Below are 19,537 nucleotides of genomic sequence, written 5' to 3'. Positions count from 1 at the left end.
CAAACACTCAGTGTACCTAGTGGCATCCTAAACGTGACTCTTGGACTTTTGTCTAGTCCCACTAGTGCAAAGACATTTGCAGCACGTCTGCCTGCATTGCACACTCCAACTCATTATAACTAAGCCATTATACTAGCAAACACTCAGTGTACCTAGTGGCATCCTAAACGTGACTCTTGGACTTTTGTCTAGTCCCACTAGTGCAAAGACATTTGCAGCACGTCTGCCTGCATTGCACACTCCAACTCATTATAACTAAGCCATTATACTAGCAAACACTCAGTGTACCTAGTGGCATCCTAAACGTGGCTATTGGACTTTTGTCTAGTCCCACTAGTGCAAAGACATTTGCAGCACGTCTGGCTGCATTGCACACTCCAACTCATAACTAATCCATTATACTAGCAAACACTCAGTGTACCTAGTGGCATCCTAAATGTGGCTATTGGACTTTTGTCTAGTCACACTAGTGCAAAGACATTTGCAGCACGTCTGTCTGCATTGCACACTCCAACTCATTATAACTAAGCCATTATACTAGCAAACACTGAGTGAACTTAGTGTCATCCTAAACGTGGCTATTGGACTTTTGTCTAGTCACACTAGTGCAAAGACATTTGCAGCACGTCTGCCTGCATTGCACACTCCAACTCATTATAACTAAGCCATTATACTAGCAAACACTCAGTGTACCTAGTGGCATCCTAAACGTGGCTATTGGACTTTTGTCTAGTCCCACTAGTGCAAAGACATTTGCAGCACGTCTGCCTGCATTGCACACTCCAACTCATTATAACTAAGCCATTATACTAGCAAACACTGAGTGAACTTAGTGTCATCCTAAACGTGGCTATTGGACTTTTGTCTAGTCACACTAGTGCAAAGACATTTGCAGCACGTCTGCCTGCATTGCACACTCCAACTCATTATAACTAAGCCATTATACTAGCAAACACTCAGTGTACCTAGTGGCATCCTAAACGTGGCTATTGGACTTTTGTCTAGTCACACTAGTGCAAAGACATTTGCAGCACGTCTGCCTGCATTGCACACTCCAACTCATTATAACTAAGCCATTATACTAGCAAACACTCAGTGTACCTAGTGGCATCCTAAACGTGGCTATTGGACTTTTGTCTAGTCACACTAGTGCAAAGACATTTGCAGCATGTCTGCCTGCATTGCACACTCCAACTCATAACTAAGCCATTATACTAGCAAACACTCAGTGTACCTAGTGGCATCCTAAACGTGGCTATTGGACTTTTGTCTAGTCCCACTAGTGCAAAAATATTTGCAGCACGTCTGCCTGCATTGCACACTCCAACTCATTATAACTAAGCCATTATACTAGCAAACACTGAGTGAACTTAGTGTCATCCTAAACGTGGCTATTGGACTTTTGTCTAGTCCCACTAGTGCAAAGACATTTGCAGCACGTCTGCCTGCATTGCACACTCCAACTCATTATAACTAAGCCATTATACTAGCAAACACTGAGTGAACTTAGTGTCATCCTAAACGTGGCTATTGGACTTTTGTCTAGTCCCACTAGTGCAAAGACATTTGCAGCACGTCTGCCTGCATTGCACACTCCAACCCATTATAACTAAGCCATTATACTAGCAAACACTCAGTGTACCAAGTGCATCCTAAACGTGGCTATTGGACTTTTGTCTAGTCACACTAGTGCAAAGATATTTGCAGCACGTCTGCCTGCATTGCACTCTCCAACTCATCATAACTAAGCCATTATACTAGCAAACACTCAGTGTACCTAGTGGCATCCTAAACGTGGCTATTGGACTTTTGTCTAGTCACACTAGTGCAAAGATATTTGCAGCACGTCTGCCTGCATTGCACACTCCAACTCATTATAACTAAGCCATTATACTAGCAAACACTCAGTGTACCTAGTGGCATCCTAAACGTGGCTATTGGACTTTTGTCTAGTCCCACTAGTGCAAAGACATTTGCAGCACGTCTGTCTGCATTGCACACTCCAACTCATTATAACTAAGCCATTATACTAGCAAACACTGAGTGAACTTAGTGTCATCCTAAACGTGGCTATTGGACTTTTGTCTAGTCACACTAGTGCAAAGACATTTGCAGCACGTCTGCCTGCATTGCACACTCCAACTCATTATAACTAAGCCATTATACTAGCAAACACTCAGTGTACCTAGTGGCATCCTAAACGTGGCTATTGGACTTTTGTCTAGTCACACTAGTGCAAAGACATTTGCAGCACGTCTGCCTGCATTGCACACTCCAACTCATTATAACTAAGCCATTATACTAGCAAACACTCAGTGTACCTAGTGGCATCCTAAACGTGGCTATTGGACTTTTGTCTAGTCACACTAGTGCAAAGACATTTGCAGCATGTCTGCCTGCATTGCACACTCCAACTCATAACTAAGCCATTATACTAGCAAACACTCAGTGTACCTAGTGGCATCCTAAACGTGGCTATTGGACTTTTGTCTAGTCCCACTAGTGCAAAAATATTTGCAGCACGTCTGCCTGCATTGCACACTCCAACTCATTATAACTAAGCCATTATACTAGCAAACACTGAGTGAACTTAGTGTCATCCTAAACGTGGCTATTGGACTTTTGTCTAGTCCCACTAGTGCAAAGACATTTGCAGCACGTCTGCCTGCATTGCACACTCCAACTCATTATAACTAAGCCATTATACTAGCAAACACTGAGTGAACTTAGTGTCATCCTAAACGTGGCTATTGGACTTTTGTCTAGTCCCACTAGTGCAAAGACATTTGCAGCACGTCTGCCTGCATTGCACACTCCAACCCATTATAACTAAGCCATTATACTAGCAAACACTCAGTGTACCAAGTGCATCCTAAACGTGGCTATTGGACTTTTGTCTAGTCACACTAGTGCAAAGATATTTGCAGCACGTCTGCCTGCATTGCACTCTCCAACTCATCATAACTAAGCCATTATACTAGCAAACACTCAGTGTACCTAGTGGCATCCTAAACGTGGCTATTGGACTTTTGTCTAGTCACACTAGTGCAAAGATATTTGCAGCACGTCTGCCTGCATTGCACACTCCAACTCATTATAACTAAGCCATTATACTAGCAAACACTCAGTGTACCTAGTGGCATCCTAAACGTGGCTATTGGACTTTTGTCTAGTCCCACTAGTGCAAAGACATTTGCAGCACGTCTGCCTGCATTGCACACTCCAACTCATAACTAATCCTTTATACTAGCAAACACTCAGTGTACCTAGTTGCATCCTAAACGTGGCTATTGGACTTTTGTCTAGTCCCACTAGTGCAAAGACATTTGCAGCACGTCTGCCTGCATTGCACACTCCAACTCATTATAACTAAGCCATTATACTAGCAAACACTGAGTGAACTTAGTGTCATCCTAAACGTGGCTATTGGACTTTTGTCTAGTCCCACTAGTGCAAAGACATTTGCAGCACGTCTGCCTGCATTGCACACTCCAACTCATTATAACTAAGCCATTATACTAGCAAACACTCAGTGTACCTAGTGTCATCCTAAACGTGGCTATTGGACTTTTGTCTAGTCCCACTAGTGCAAAGACATTTGCAGCATGTGTGCCTGCATTGCACACTCCAACTCATTATAACTAAGCCATTATACTAGCAAACACTCAGTGTACCTAGTGGCATCCTAAACGTGGCTATTGGACTTTTGTCTAGTCACACTAGTGCAAAGACATTTGCAGCACGTCTGTCTGCATTGCACACTGCAACTCATTATAACTAAGCCATTATACTAGCAAACACTCAGTGTACCTAGTGGCATCCTAAACGTGGCTATTGGACTTTTGTCTAGTCCCACTAGTGCAAAGACATTTGCAGCACGTCTGCCTGCATTGCACACTCCAACTCATTATAACTAAGCCATTATACTAGCAAACACTGAGTGAACTTAGTGTCATCCTAAACGTGGCTATTGGACTTTTGTCTAGTCCCACTAGTGCAAAGACATTTGCAGCACGTCTGCCTGCATTGCACACTCCAACTCATTATAACTAAGCCATAATACTAGCAAACACTCAGTGTACCTAGTGGCATCCTAAACGTGGCTATTGGACTTTTGTCTAGTCACACTAGTGCAAAGATATTTGCAGCACGTCTGCCTGCATTGCACTCTCCAACTCATTATAACTAAGCCATTATACTAGCAAACACTCAGTGTACCTAGTGGCATCCTAAACGTGGCTATTGGACTTTTGTCTAGTCCCACTAGTGCAAAGACATTTGCAGCACGTCTGCCTGCATTGCACTCTCCAACTCATCATAACTAAGTCATTATACTAGCAAACACTCAGTGTACCTAGTGGCATCCTAAACGTGGCTATTGGACTTTTGTCTAGTCACACTAGTGCAAAGATATTTGCAGCACATCTGCCTGCATTGCACACTCCAACTCATTATAACTAAGCCATTATACTAGCAAACACTCAGTGTACCTAGTGGCATCCTAAACGTGGCTATTGGACTTTTGTCTAATCACACTAGTGCAAAGACATTTGCAGCACGTCTGTCTGCATTGCACACTCCAACTCATTATAACTAAGCCATTATACTAGCAAACACTCAGTGTACCCAGTGGCATCCTAAACGTGGCTATTGGACTTTTGTCTAGTCCCACTAGTGCAAAGACATTTGCAGCACGTCTGCCTGCATTGCACACTCCAACTCATAACTAATCCTTTATACTAGCAAACACTCAGTGTACCTAGTTGCATCCTAAATGTGGCTATTGGACTTTTGTCTAGTCCCACTAGTGCAAAGACATTTGCAGCACGTCTGCCTGCATTGCACACTCCAACTCATTATAACTAAGCCATTATACTAGCAAACACTCAGTGTACCTAGTGTCATCCTAAACGTGGCTATTGGACTTTTGTCTAGTCCCACTAGTGCAAAGACATTTGCAGCACGTCTGCCTGCATTGCACACTCCAACTCATTATAACTAAGCCATTATACTAGCAAACACTCAGTGTACCTAGTGGCATCCTAAACGTGGCTATTGGACTTTTGTCTAGTCCCACTAGTGCAAAGACATTTGCAGCACGTCTGCCTGCATTGCACACTCCAACTCATTATAACTAAGCCATTATACTAGCAAACACTCAGTGTACCTAGTGGCATCCTAAACGTGGCTATTGGACTTTTGTCTAGTCACACTAGTGCAAAGACATTTGCAGCACGTCTGTCTGCATTGCACACTGCAACTCATTATAACTAAGCCATTATACTAGCAAACACTCAGTGTACCTAGTGGCATCCTAAACGTGGCTATTGGACTTTTGTCTAGTCCCACTAGTGCAAAGACATTTGCAGCACGTCTGCCTGCATTGCACACTCCAACTCATTATAACTAAGCCATTATACTAGCAAACACTGAGTGAACTTAGTGTCATCCTAAACGTGGCTATTGGACTTTTGTCTAGTCCCACTAGTGCAAAGACATTTGCAGCACGTCTGCCTGCATTGCACACTCCAACTCATTATAACTAAGCCATTATACTAGCAAACACTCAGTGTACCTAGTGGCATCCTAAACGTGGCTATTGGACTTTTGTCTAGTCACACTAGTGCAAAGATATTTGCAGCACGTCTGCCTGCATTGCACTCTCCAACTCATTATAACTAAGCCATTATACTAGCAAACACTCAGTGTACCTAGTGGCATCCTAAACGTGGCTATTGGACTTTTGTCTAGTCCCACTAGTGCAAAGACATTTGCAGCACGTCTGCCTGCATTGCACACTCCAACTCATAACTAAGTCATTATACTAGCAAACATTCAGTGTACCTAGTGGCATCCTAAACGTGGCTATTGGACTTTTGTCTAGTCACACTAGTGCAAAGACATTTGCAGCATGTCTGTCTGCATTGCACACTCCAACTCATTATAACTAAGCCATTATACTAGCAAACACTCAGTGTACCTAGTGGCATCCTAAACGTGGCTATTGGACTTTTGTCTAGTCACACTAGTGCAAAGACATTTGCAGCACGTCCGCCTGCATTGCACACTCCAACTCATTATAACTAAGCCATTATACTAGCAAACACTGAGTGAACTTAGTGTCATCCTAAACGTGGCTATTGGACTTTTGTCTAGTCCCACTAGTGCAAAGATATTTGCAGCACGTCTGCCTGCATTGCACTCTCCAACTCATTATAACTAAGCCATTATACTAGCAAACACTCAGTGTACCTAGTGGCATCCTAAACGTGGCTATTGGACTTTTGTCTAGTCCCACTAGTGCAAAGACATTTGCAGCACGTCTGCCTGCATTGCACACTCCAACTCATAACTAAGTCATTATACTAGCAAACATTCAGTGTACCTAGTGGCATCCTAAACGTGGCTATTGGACTTTTGTCTAGTCACACTAGTGCAAAGACATTTGCAGCATGTCTGTCTGCATTGCACACTCCAACTCATTATAACTAAGCCATTATACTAGCAAACACTCAGTGTACCTAGTTGCATCCTAAACGTGGCTATTGGACTTTTGTCTAGTCACACTAGTGCAAAGACATTTGCAGCACGTCCGCCTGCATTGCACACTCCAACTCATTATAACTAAGCCATTATACTAGCAAACACTGAGTGAACTTAGTGTCATCCTAAACGTGGCTATTGGACTTTTGTCTAGTCCCACTAGTGCAAAGACATTTGCAGCACGTCTGCCTGCATTGCACACTCCAACCCATTATAACTAAGCCATTATACTAGCAAACACTCAGTGTACCAAGTGCATCCTAAACGTGGCTATTGGACTTTTGTCTAGTCACACTAGTGCAAAGATATTTGCAGCACGTCTGCCTGCATTGCACTCTCCAACTCATCATAACTAAGCCATTATACTAGCAAACACTCAGTGTACCTAGTGGCATCCTAAACGTGGCTATTGGACTTTTGTCTAGTCACACTAGTGCAAAGATATTTGCAGCACGTCTGCCTGCATTGCACACTCCAACTCATTATAACTAAGCCATTATACTAGCAAACACTCAGTGTACCTAGTGGCATCCTAAACGTGGCTATTGGACTTTTGTCTAGTCCCACTAGTGCAAAGACATTTGCAGCACGTCTGCCTGCATTGCACACTCCAACTCATAACTAATCCTTTATACTAGCAAACACTCAGTGTACCTAGTTGCATCCTAAACGTGGCTATTGGACTTTTGTCTAGTCCCACTAGTGCAAAGACATTTGCAGCACGTCTGCCTGCATTGCACACTCCAACTCATTATAACTAAGCCATTATACTAGCAAACACTGAGTGAACTTAGTGTCATCCTAAACGTGGCTATTGGACTTTTGTCTAGTCCCACTAGTGCAAAGACATTTGCAGCACGTCTGCCTGCATTGCACACTCCAACTCATTATAACTAAGCCATTATACTAGCAAACACTCAGTGTACCTAGTGTCATCCTAAACGTGGCTATTGGACTTTTGTCTAGTCCCACTAGTGCAAAGACATTTGCAGCATGTGTGCCTGCATTGCACACTCCAACTCATTATAACTAAGCCATTATACTAGCAAACACTCAGTGTACCTAGTGGCATCCTAAACGTGGCTATTGGACTTTTGTCTAGTCACACTAGTGCAAAGACATTTGCAGCACGTCTGTCTGCATTGCACACTGCAACTCATTATAACTAAGCCATTATACTAGCAAACACTCAGTGTACCTAGTGGCATCCTAAACGTGGCTATTGGACTTTTGTCTAGTCCCACTAGTGCAAAGACATTTGCAGCACGTCTGCCTGCATTGCACACTCCAACTCATTATAACTAAGCCATTATACTAGCAAACACTGAGTGAACTTAGTGTCATCCTAAACGTGGCTATTGGACTTTTGTCTAGTCCCACTAGTGCAAAGACATTTGCAGCACGTCTGCCTGCATTGCACACTCCAACTCATTATAACTAAGCCATAATACTAGCAAACACTCAGTGTACCTAGTGGCATCCTAAACGTGGCTATTGGACTTTTGTCTAGTCACACTAGTGCAAAGATATTTGCAGCACGTCTGCCTGCATTGCACTCTCCAACTCATTATAACTAAGCCATTATACTAGCAAACACTCAGTGTACCTAGTGGCATCCTAAACGTGGCTATTGGACTTTTGTCTAGTCCCACTAGTGCAAAGACATTTGCAGCACGTCTGCCTGCATTGCACTCTCCAACTCATCATAACTAAGTCATTATACTAGCAAACACTCAGTGTACCTAGTGGCATCCTAAACGTGGCTATTGGACTTTTGTCTAGTCACACTAGTGCAAAGATATTTGCAGCACATCTGCCTGCATTGCACACTCCAACTCATTATAACTAAGCCATTATACTAGCAAACACTCAGTGTACCTAGTGGCATCCTAAACGTGGCTATTGGACTTTTGTCTAATCACACTAGTGCAAAGACATTTGCAGCACGTCTGTCTGCATTGCACACTCCAACTCATTATAACTAAGCCATTATACTAGCAAACACTCAGTGTACCCAGTGGCATCCTAAACGTGGCTATTGGACTTTTGTCTAGTCCCACTAGTGCAAAGACATTTGCAGCACGTCTGCCTGCATTGCACACTCCAACTCATAACTAATCCTTTATACTAGCAAACACTCAGTGTACCTAGTTGCATCCTAAATGTGGCTATTGGACTTTTGTCTAGTCCCACTAGTGCAAAGACATTTGCAGCACGTCTGCCTGCATTGCACACTCCAACTCATTATAACTAAGCCATTATACTAGCAAACACTCAGTGTACCTAGTGTCATCCTAAACGTGGCTATTGGACTTTTGTCTAGTCCCACTAGTGCAAAGACATTTGCAGCACGTCTGCCTGCATTGCACACTCCAACTCATTATAACTAAGCCATTATACTAGCAAACACTCAGTGTACCTAGTGGCATCCTAAACGTGGCTATTGGACTTTTGTCTAGTCCCACTAGTGCAAAGACATTTGCAGCACGTCTGCCTGCATTGCACACTCCAACTCATTATAACTAAGCCATTATACTAGCAAACACTCAGTGTACCTAGTGGCATCCTAAACGTGGCTATTGGACTTTTGTCTAGTCACACTAGTGCAAAGACATTTGCAGCACGTCTGTCTGCATTGCACACTGCAACTCATTATAACTAAGCCATTATACTAGCAAACACTCAGTGTACCTAGTGGCATCCTAAACGTGGCTATTGGACTTTTGTCTAGTCCCACTAGTGCAAAGACATTTGCAGCACGTCTGCCTGCATTGCACACTCCAACTCATTATAACTAAGCCATTATACTAGCAAACACTGAGTGAACTTAGTGTCATCCTAAACGTGGCTATTGGACTTTTGTCTAGTCCCACTAGTGCAAAGACATTTGCAGCACGTCTGCCTGCATTGCACACTCCAACTCATTATAACTAAGCCATTATACTAGCAAACACTCAGTGTACCTAGTGGCATCCTAAACGTGGCTATTGGACTTTTGTCTAGTCACACTAGTGCAAAGATATTTGCAGCACGTCTGCCTGCATTGCACTCTCCAACTCATTATAACTAAGCCATTATACTAGCAAACACTCAGTGTACCTAGTGGCATCCTAAACGTGGCTATTGGACTTTTGTCTAGTCCCACTAGTGCAAAGACATTTGCAGCACGTCTGCCTGCATTGCACACTCCAACTCATAACTAAGTCATTATACTAGCAAACATTCAGTGTACCTAGTGGCATCCTAAACGTGGCTATTGGACTTTTGTCTAGTCACACTAGTGCAAAGACATTTGCAGCATGTCTGTCTGCATTGCACACTCCAACTCATTATAACTAAGCCATTATACTAGCAAACACTCAGTGTACCTAGTGGCATCCTAAACGTGGCTATTGGACTTTTGTCTAGTCACACTAGTGCAAAGACATTTGCAGCACGTCCGCCTGCATTGCACACTCCAACTCATTATAACTAAGCCATTATACTAGCAAACACTGAGTGAACTTAGTGTCATCCTAAACGTGGCTATTGGACTTTTGTCTAGTCCCACTAGTGCAAAGATATTTGCAGCACGTCTGCCTGCATTGCACTCTCCAACTCATTATAACTAAGCCATTATACTAGCAAACACTCAGTGTACCTAGTGGCATCCTAAACGTGGCTATTGGACTTTTGTCTAGTCCCACTAGTGCAAAGACATTTGCAGCACGTCTGCCTGCATTGCACACTCCAACTCATAACTAAGTCATTATACTAGCAAACATTCAGTGTACCTAGTGGCATCCTAAACGTGGCTATTGGACTTTTGTCTAGTCACACTAGTGCAAAGACATTTGCAGCATGTCTGTCTGCATTGCACACTCCAACTCATTATAACTAAGCCATTATACTAGCAAACACTCAGTGTACCTAGTTGCATCCTAAACGTGGCTATTGGACTTTTGTCTAGTCACACTAGTGCAAAGACATTTGCAGCACGTCCGCCTGCATTGCACACTCCAACTCATTATAACTAAGCCATTATACTAGCAAACACTGAGTGAACTTAGTGTCATCCTAAACGTGGCTATTGGACTTTTGTCTAGTCCCACTAGTGCAAAGACATTTGCAGCACGTCTGCCTGCATTGCACACTCCAACTCATTATAACTAAGCCAATTATACTAGCAAACACTCAGTGTACCTAGTGGCATCCTAAACGTGGCTATTGGACTTTTGTCTAGTCACACTAGTGCAAAGACATTTGCAGCACGTCTGCCTGCATTGCACACTCCAACTCATAGTTACTAATCCATTATGCTAGCAATTTATGCTGCCACTTTAAGGGCCGTAGTTGCATTGTCAGGGATATTTATTCTTTATTATTCTGCTGTTAATAAAGCTAGACCACCGCTGCAATCTACACCACCTCTCAATTTTTACTACCACATTTTCAGTGCACAATCTTGTCGCAATCAACATGAGTGGCAAAATGACAGATGCTGGTGGAAAGGGGAAGAGGCGTGGTGGAAAAGGAAAAAAAGGTTTTGTCCGTGGGGAAGGTGGCAAAGCTCCATTATCATCTGCTGAAGATAAACCATCTACCAGCAAAAGTAAGATGTCTACTACTTACCGTGGACAATCCGATGTGCTCCCTTTTTTACGGACACGAACAACAGGAACAAAGGTAGATGATGGCCAAAAAAGGAAAATGCTTGAATGGATCTCAAGTGGTCCAACAAGTGCCCTCTCAGCCACTTCAAGTACTGCATCCAAAAAACACCAGTCCTCTGAGTTGTCATCCCAATCAAACTTGCTTTCTCCCAGCTCTGAAGTCTCCATCAGCCCTGCACAGTATGGTGGAACTGAGATGGCTGAGTCTGCAGAGCTGTTCAGTCACACTATAGCCTGGGAATTAGAGGTCTGCTCCAAAGCTACAGTGAGTACAGAACATGAAATGGTCTGCAGTGATGCCCAGAACCTTTGTGACTCTGATTTAGGCCGTGAGGACCAAGTTTCTGAGCATAATGTTGACCCTTTGTCACAAACTGTAACACCTGTGGTTATAGACAATGAGGAACATACTGATGAAGATGAGACGCAGATACCCGATTGGGATGACAACTTAAATATTCGGTCAGGGCAAGAAGAGGCTCGATCTGAGGGGGAGGGGAGTGCAAACACAACAATTGATGATGAAGTTCTAGATCCCACCTACTGTCAACCCACAGTCAGGCACTCGAGGAGGTCAACAGAGGTGGTGGAGGAGGATGCAACTGATGACGAAGTTACCTTGCGCCTTCCTGGACAGAGTCGGAGTACTGGTTGCACGTCTACAACTGCATCCTCAGCCACCACTCTGCCTCTGAGCACTAGTCGGGGTGGATCAACAGGTCGCATGCCCTCTAAGCCTTGCCTAGCCTGGTCCTTTTTTGACATAGCAAAAGATCGCCCAAATTATGTGATCTGTAAAATTTGTCATGGTTCTATTAGTAGAGGTCAAAACCTCAGCAGTTTGACAACTTCTTCCATGAATCGTCACATGAATAAATATCATATGTCCCGGTGGGAAGCTCACCTTGCTGCAATGCGGCCTAGCGGAGCGAACCATCCACCGCCTGCCCCTTCCAGTGCATCCGCGCGCTCTTCATCTTCTAGGACTGTGGGGACAGTTGTCACACCTGTTTTTCCACGCACAACTTCCACCACTGTAACCGCAACAGGCACTTTGCTTGGTAGGTCGTCAGTTGGTTTGGAAGGGGAAACAAGTGAGTGTGTACAGCTCTCTCAGACATCGATAGCACCAACGTTGGATGAAGGCAACATCATGTCTCCGCCTGCACTTTCCTCACAAACCTGCATTTTTCCAGGGACACCCTACTCAACACCGTCTACACACAGCAGCCAGATCTCTGTCCCTCAGATGTGGTCAAATAAAAGGCCATTTCCTGCGACCCATGACAAAGCTAAGAGGTTGACTCTATCCCTCTGTAAGCTCTTGGCTACCGAAATGCTGCCTTTCCGCCTGGTGGACACACAGGATTTTAGAGACCTTATGTCTGTCGCTGTGCCCCAGTACCAGATGCCTAGTCGCCACTACTTCTCTAAGAAAGGTGTGCCCGCGCTACACCAGCATGTCGCACACAACATCACCGCTTCCTTGAGAAACTCTGTGTGTGTGAACGGGTGCATTTCACCACCGATACTTGGACCAGTAAGCATGGACAGGGACGTTACATGTCGCTGACTGGGCACTGGGTAACTATGGTGATAGATGTTGAAGGGTCTGCTGCACAAGTCTTGCCGTCCCCACGACTTGTGTGTCAATCCTCTGTCTGTCCAAGTTCCGCCACTGCTTCTGCCTCCTCCACCTCATCTGGGTCCTCCACCTCCACCCCAAGCCTGCCTGGTCAGGCCACCAGCGTTCTCACTGCGCAGAAGGAATCACGTACGCCTCATTACTATGCTGGCAGCAGAGCGCAACGGCATCAGGCGGTCTTTAGCTTGACATGTCTTGGGAATAAGAGTCACACAGCTGAGGAGTTGTGGTCAGCTCTGCGGTCTGAGTTTATTAAATGGTTGTCTCCGCTCAACCTGCAGCCTGGTAAGGCCGTGTGCGACAGTGCTGCAAACCTGGGTGCGGCCCTTCGCCTGGGGAAGGTGACACACGTGCCTTGTATGGCTCACGTGTTGAACCTTGTTGTCCAGCAATTTTTAACACACTATCCCGGCCTAGATGGCCTTCTGAACAGGGCACGAAAACTGTCTGCTCACTTCCGCCGTTCAAGCGCCGCAGCTGAGCGACTTGCATCGCTCCAGAAGTCTTTCGGCCTGCCGGTTCATCGCCTGAAATGCGATGTGGCGACACGCTGGAATTCAACTCTCCACATGTTACAGCGAGTGTGGCAGCACCGCCGAGCCCTGGTGCAATACGTCATGACGTATAGCCTGGGCCAACGAGATGCAGAGGTGGGGCAGATCACCCTGATGGAGTGGTCTCAGATCAAGGACCTATGCACCCTTCTGCACAGTTTCGACATGGCGACGAATATGTTTAGCGCTGACAATGCCATTATCAGCATGACAATTCCAGTCATTTACATGCTGGAGCACACGCTAAACACTATTCGGAGTCAGGGGGTGGGACAACAGGAAGGGGAGGAACTACAGGAGGATTCATATGCGCAAGGGACAACAACATTACCAAGGTCCAGACGTTCATCATCATCAACGCGGCAGGCATGGGACCATGGGGGACAGGGATCAACAAGGGCGCATGGTAGCAGGCTAAATGTTGAGGAAGGTGCAGGACAACATGAAGAAATGGAGGACGAACTGTCCATGGACATGGAAGACTCAGCGGATGAGGGAGACCTTGGTCAAATTTCTGTTGAAAGAGGTTGGGGGGAGATGTCAGAGGAAGAAAGAACGTTTAGCACCTCTATGCCACAAACACAGCGTGGACTTGGTCCGCATGGCTGCGCAAGACACATGAGTGCCTTCTTGTTGCACTACCTCCAACATGACCCTCGTATTGTCAAAATTAGAAGTGATGATGACTACTGGATTGCCACACTATTAGATCCCCGGTACAAGTCCAAATTTTGTGACATAATTCCAGCCATAGAAAGGGACGCACGTATGCAGGAGTATCAGCAGAAGCTGTTACTCGATCTTAGCTCGGCTTTTCCACCAAACAACCGTGCAGGTGCAGGGAGTGATTCTCCCAGTTTTAACTTGCCAAACATGGGACGGTCTCGTCATCTTCAACAGTCTACCCGTAGCAGTAGGACCGTATCTGGTGCTGGTAACAGCAATTTTATGGAATCTTTTCATAATTTTTTTAGACCCTCCTTTGCAAGGCCACCAGAGACAACAAGTCTGACACATAGTCAACGGCTGGAGAGGATGATACAGGAGTATCTCCAAATGAACATCGATGCCATGACTTTGCAAAAGGAGCCTTGCTCATTTTGGGCTTCAAATCTAGAAAAATGGCCAGAGCTATCCAGTTACGCCTTGGAGATTTTGTCGTGTCCAGCTGCCAGCGTTGTCTCTGAACGTGTCTTCAGTGCTGCTGGGTGTGTGCTGACAGATTAGCGCACGCGTCTGTCCAGTGACAATGTGGACAGACTGACGTTCATCAAAATGAACAAGTCATGGATCCAGAAGGAATTTACTACCCCTGTGTCATCCTGGGGAGAGTAAATGCTTGTGGATTTGGAATGTGCTTGATGCAAATCAAAACATCCTTTTTGCAACTAGGGCACAAGTGCTGCCACTGAAAGGGGTGGGTGTGTGTGGGGCCCAATTTTTGGAAAAAAGGGAGACTCCGCTTGGAGTAACCCTTGCTTGATGTGTTTTTTAAAAGGAGCCAAGATGAACAGAGCTGGGATCAGGAAAGACTTTGCTACCTACCCCGGTGTCATCCTGGGGACGGCTAATTATGGCGTATTTTTGAATGTGCTTGATGCAAATCTAGCTGTGAAGTGTACAACTGGGGCACAACTGCTGCCACTGAAGGGGTGGGTGTGTGTGGGGCCCAATTTTTGGAAAAAAGGGAGACTCCGCTTGGAGTAACCCTTGCTTGATGTGTTTTTTAAAAGGAGCCAAGATGAACAAGTCATGGTTCAGCAAAGACTTTTACCTACCCTGGTGTCATCCTGGGGATGGTTAATTATGGCGTATTTTTGAATGTGCTCGATGCAAATCTAGCTGTGAAGTGTACAGCTGGGGCACAACTGCTGCCACTGAAGGGGTGGGTGTGTGTGGGGCCCAATTTTTGGAAAAAAGGGAGACTCCGCTTGGAGTAACCCTTGCTTGCTGTGTTTTTTAAAAGGAGCCAAGATGAACAGAGCTGGGATCAGGAAAGACTTTGCTACCTACCCCGGTGTCATCCTGGGGACGGTTAATTATGGCGTATTTTTGAATGTGCTCGATGCAAATCTAGCTGTGAAGTGTACAACTGGGGCACAACTGCTGCCACTGAAGGGGTGGGTGTGTGTGGGGCCCAATTTTTGGAAAAAAGGGAGACTCCGCTTGGAGTAACCCTTGCTTGATGTGTTTTTTAAAAGGAGCCAAGATGAACAGAGCTGGGATCAGGAAAGACTTTGCTACCTACCCCGGTGTCATCCTGGGGATGGTTAATTATGGCGTATTTTTGAATGTGCTTGATGCAAATCTAGCTGTGAAGTGTACAACTGGGGCACAACTGCTGCCACTGAAGGGGTGGGTGTGTGTGGGGCCCAATTTTTGGAAAAAATCCGCTTGGAGTAACCCTTGCTTGATGTGTTTTTTAAAAGGAGCCAAGATGAACAGAGCTGGGATCAGGAAAGACTTTGCTACCTACCCCGGTGTCATCCTGGGGACGGTTAATTATGGCGTATTTTTGAATGTGCTTGATGCAAATCTAGCTGTGAAGTGTACAACTGGGGCACAACTGCTGCCACTGAAGGGGTGGGTGTGTGTGGGGCCCAATTTTTGGAAAAAAGGGAGACTCCGCTTGGAGTAACCCTTGCTTGATGTGTTTTTTAAAAGGAGCCAAGATGAACAGAGCTGGGATCAGGAAAGACTTTGCTACCTACCCCGGTGTCATCCTGGGGATGGTTAATTATGGCGTATTTTTGAATGTGCTTGATGCAAATCTAGCTGTGAAGTGTACAACTGGGGCACAACTGCTGCCACTGAAGGGGTGGGTGTGTGTGGGGCCCAATTTTTGGAAAAAAGGGAGACTCCGCTTGGAGTAACCCTTGCTTGCTGTGTTTTTAAAAATGATCCTAGATGAACAGATCTGGGATCAGGAAAGACTTTGCTACCTAACCCGGGGTCATCCTGGAAACGGTTAAGTATGGCGTATTTTTGAATGTGCTTGATGCAAATCTACCTGTGAAGTGTACAACTGGGGCACAAGTGCTGCCACTGAAGGGGTGAGTGTCTGTGTGGCCCAATTTTTGGAAAAAAGGGAGACTCCGCTTGGAGTCACCTTGCGGTGTTTTACATGATTTTAGAAGGGCGTGCCATGCCTATATCTGTGTCTCCTCCTCTTTTTCCTTGTCCAGCTCTTTTGTTTTCGCATGAGTACATGTCCTTGTCACTTTCCCATGTGTTTGTGTTGTGTTGTGAGTTGTTTGTCACCTTTTGGACACCTTTGAGGGTGTTTTCTAGGTGTTTTTATGTGTTTGTGATTGCCTGCCATTGTTTCCTATGCGGTTCGAGTTCGGTTCGTCGAACATTCGACGAACCGAACTCGAACGGGGCCTCCGTTCGGCGAACCGACCTCGAGCCGAACCAGGACCGGTTCGCTCATCTCTAATCGTAAGTGACACACATCCGGCATCATAACTTATTTTGTAACGTCTGACAGCTTCGTGCGATTGAACGTTAAAACGTTCATCGCACGCACGTCGTTCAATTCCTAAAAATTGAACGTGAAGTTGTTCAATGTTCCCGAGGTAGCACACATCGCAGTGTGTGACACCCCGGGAACGATGAACAGATCTTACCTGCGTCCCGCGGCTCCCGCCGGCAATTTCGAAGGAAGGAGGTGGGCGGGATGTTTACGTCCCGCTCATCTCCGCCCCTCCGCTTCTATTGGCCGGCTGCCGCGTGACGTCGCTGTGACGCTGAACGTCCCTCCCACTCCAGGAAGTGGATGTTCGCCACCCACATCGAGGTCGTATGGAAGGGTAAGTACGTGTGACAGCAAATAATTGTTTGTGCAACACGTTCAACAAATTGAACGTGCCACACATACGATGGGGGCGGTTATGATCGCATACTGTATCGTGTGCTTAATCGTAACCTGTAAAGCAGGCTTAACTCTCAGATATCTATGAAGATCTTAAGAAGGGTAAAGGAGGGAGACAGAGGGAGTAACTGCAGAGTTAGCTTAGATTCACCCGAGTGTATAAAAAAATCTCCAAGTTTCATCCAGAAAACTAGGACTACTTTATTTCTCAGTTGTTATCCATATGCAGTTTGTGTACAATCCATTTTTATCCAGCAGCAGTATTAATAATGTACAAGGCTATACACAGCTTCCAATGTTACAGAATTGCAATATATCTGTAAAAATCAGTTACTATATGGGGGCTCCGTATGGAACCGGAATTTTTTAGCACACCCATAGACTTGAATGGGTAAATCTCATCCAACACATGGAAGAAACTTGTGCATGCTGAAATTTTTTTTTAACACACATTCAGTCTGTAAAAAAAAAATCAGCATTGAATAACTGGTCTGAGTGCTGTCCATGTGCTGTCCGTTTTTTCACAGATAGCACTTGGATTAAAAATATGCTGTAGCTTTCTAGTAAGTGTTTTATCTTACCCAGATCTCAATTCACAGCTGTAGGCCTTCTGCGCACGCTGCGTTTTTTGCCCCATTTTTGGATGCAGTTTTGGTCCTAAAGCTGCATGCATTTCCTTCCCCAGCAAAGTCTATGAGATTTAATTTTTGCTGTCCACACATTGCAGCTTTTTGTTTAGCTGCGTCTTTGTGGTGACCACAAAAATGCATCATGTCAATTCTTTGTGTGTTTTTGCCAGCATTTTTGAGCCCTTCCAGTCAACAGATTTGACTTAAAAAAACGGACTGGGCAAAAACTCGGTAAAAATCGCAGTAAAGGCACCCTTTTTGGGACCAAAAACGTGCATCTTTGTGGTCACCACAAAAATGGAGCATGCGCACATAGCCATGTTGCTCAGCAATATAATGTCCTTCATGCCGCTCATGCTTTTAAGAATGTTACAAACAGATAAGCAGAGAGGAATACTTTTTCTGACTCTGTGACTGCATAGATAGGAAAAAGCTGGAAAAAGAGGTGAAAAATGCAATTTATATGGCATATGGTGGCCAAATACAGTGCTTATCTTAATGTATACAGACAAAATTGTTAGAAGAAAAAAGTCAATAGAGATCACAGATAGATGATGAGAATAAAGTGCATTTCTTTTAATTGATCAGACAGTAATGTGTTTCGGGAACCTGAAGACCGAATTTCATTGCCGGAAGAACCCGAAGACCGAATACCATTGCCTGCGGAACCCAAAGACCGAATACCATCGCCTGCGGAACCCAAAGACCGAATACCATCGCCTGCGGAACCCAAAGACCGAATACCATCACCTGAGGAACCCAAAGACTGAATTCCATCACCTGAGGAACTCAAGGACCAAATACCATTGCTTGAAGAACCCATAGACTGAATACCATCGCTTGAGGAACCCAAAGATCAAATACTATTGTCTGAGGAACCCAAAAACTGAATACCGAACATCGTTACCAGAAGAAGATGAGACTATGTGGTCAAACACTGAAGATCCGACATTGAAACTCAAAGACTAAGAAATGAACATTTGTTCCTGAGCGGCGTTCAAGTAAGCTTGGCCATTACTTTCTTCCATGACTTACGGTACTAACGGAGAGAATAGCTTATTATTAAAGGTAACTGTTGGTCTAGTGTGTTTCCACCTAACTGCTTCACATAAGTGACCTGCTAGCATAAATAGATTGTGAATGTATGCACTTCTTGTTTAATTAGATAACCTGACTACAAGTGAGGGAGACATTGACACTCCCATGACAGAAGAACCGGGGACAGGTTATTGTTGAGAGGTTTTGTTTATGATAGCATTCAGTGATTGCATGTACTTGATCAGTTGAGTGTAATTGTAAAAAATGCTAAGTGCCATTTGATTTGTTTCCACGGAACATTTCATTCTCTGTTTCCCACCTAATTAAAATCTGTTTTGGTTACCACTGGGTTGCCTTTACTGTGTGTTGCATTTCAGACCTAAAGTTTACACTTGGCATAGTTGGCAGGATGCAACATTCTAATGCAGAAATCGTGGACCAGTCAGTGACCGAGAACACCAGAGGTAGCATTTCTCTAGGGGCCATGCTCAGCAACTTGCCAACATTTACGGGTGACACTTGCTGTTGTGAAACTGGGTAGAATGACTGAAGAGCATGCTATGCATGCACCCCATGACCCTTGTCTTACAGGCAAAAATAAC

At 44.8% G+C, this 19,537-nt stretch overlaps 1 long non-coding RNA gene across 1 annotated transcript in view; it reads left to right on the top strand.

Annotated features, from left to right (window-relative positions):
- LOC142250491 (uncharacterized) overlaps window positions 1–19,280 on the top strand; it is a 71,904-nt gene extending 52,624 nt beyond the window's left edge. Inside the window, exon 2 of the long non-coding RNA XR_012725198.1 lies at window positions 18,486–19,280. This is a non-coding gene — a long non-coding RNA (uncharacterized LOC142250491). The remainder of the gene's footprint in view (window positions 1–18,485) is intronic.
- The last annotated feature ends 257 nt before the right edge of the window (window positions 19,281–19,537 follow it).

Source organism: Anomaloglossus baeobatrachus, chromosome 9 (genome assembly GCF_048569485.1).
Source record: "Anomaloglossus baeobatrachus isolate aAnoBae1 chromosome 9, aAnoBae1.hap1, whole genome shotgun sequence".
Lineage (NCBI taxonomy): Eukaryota > Metazoa > Chordata > Amphibia > Anura > Aromobatidae > Anomaloglossus > Anomaloglossus baeobatrachus.
This window is presented reverse-complemented; position numbering and strand designations above follow the sequence as displayed.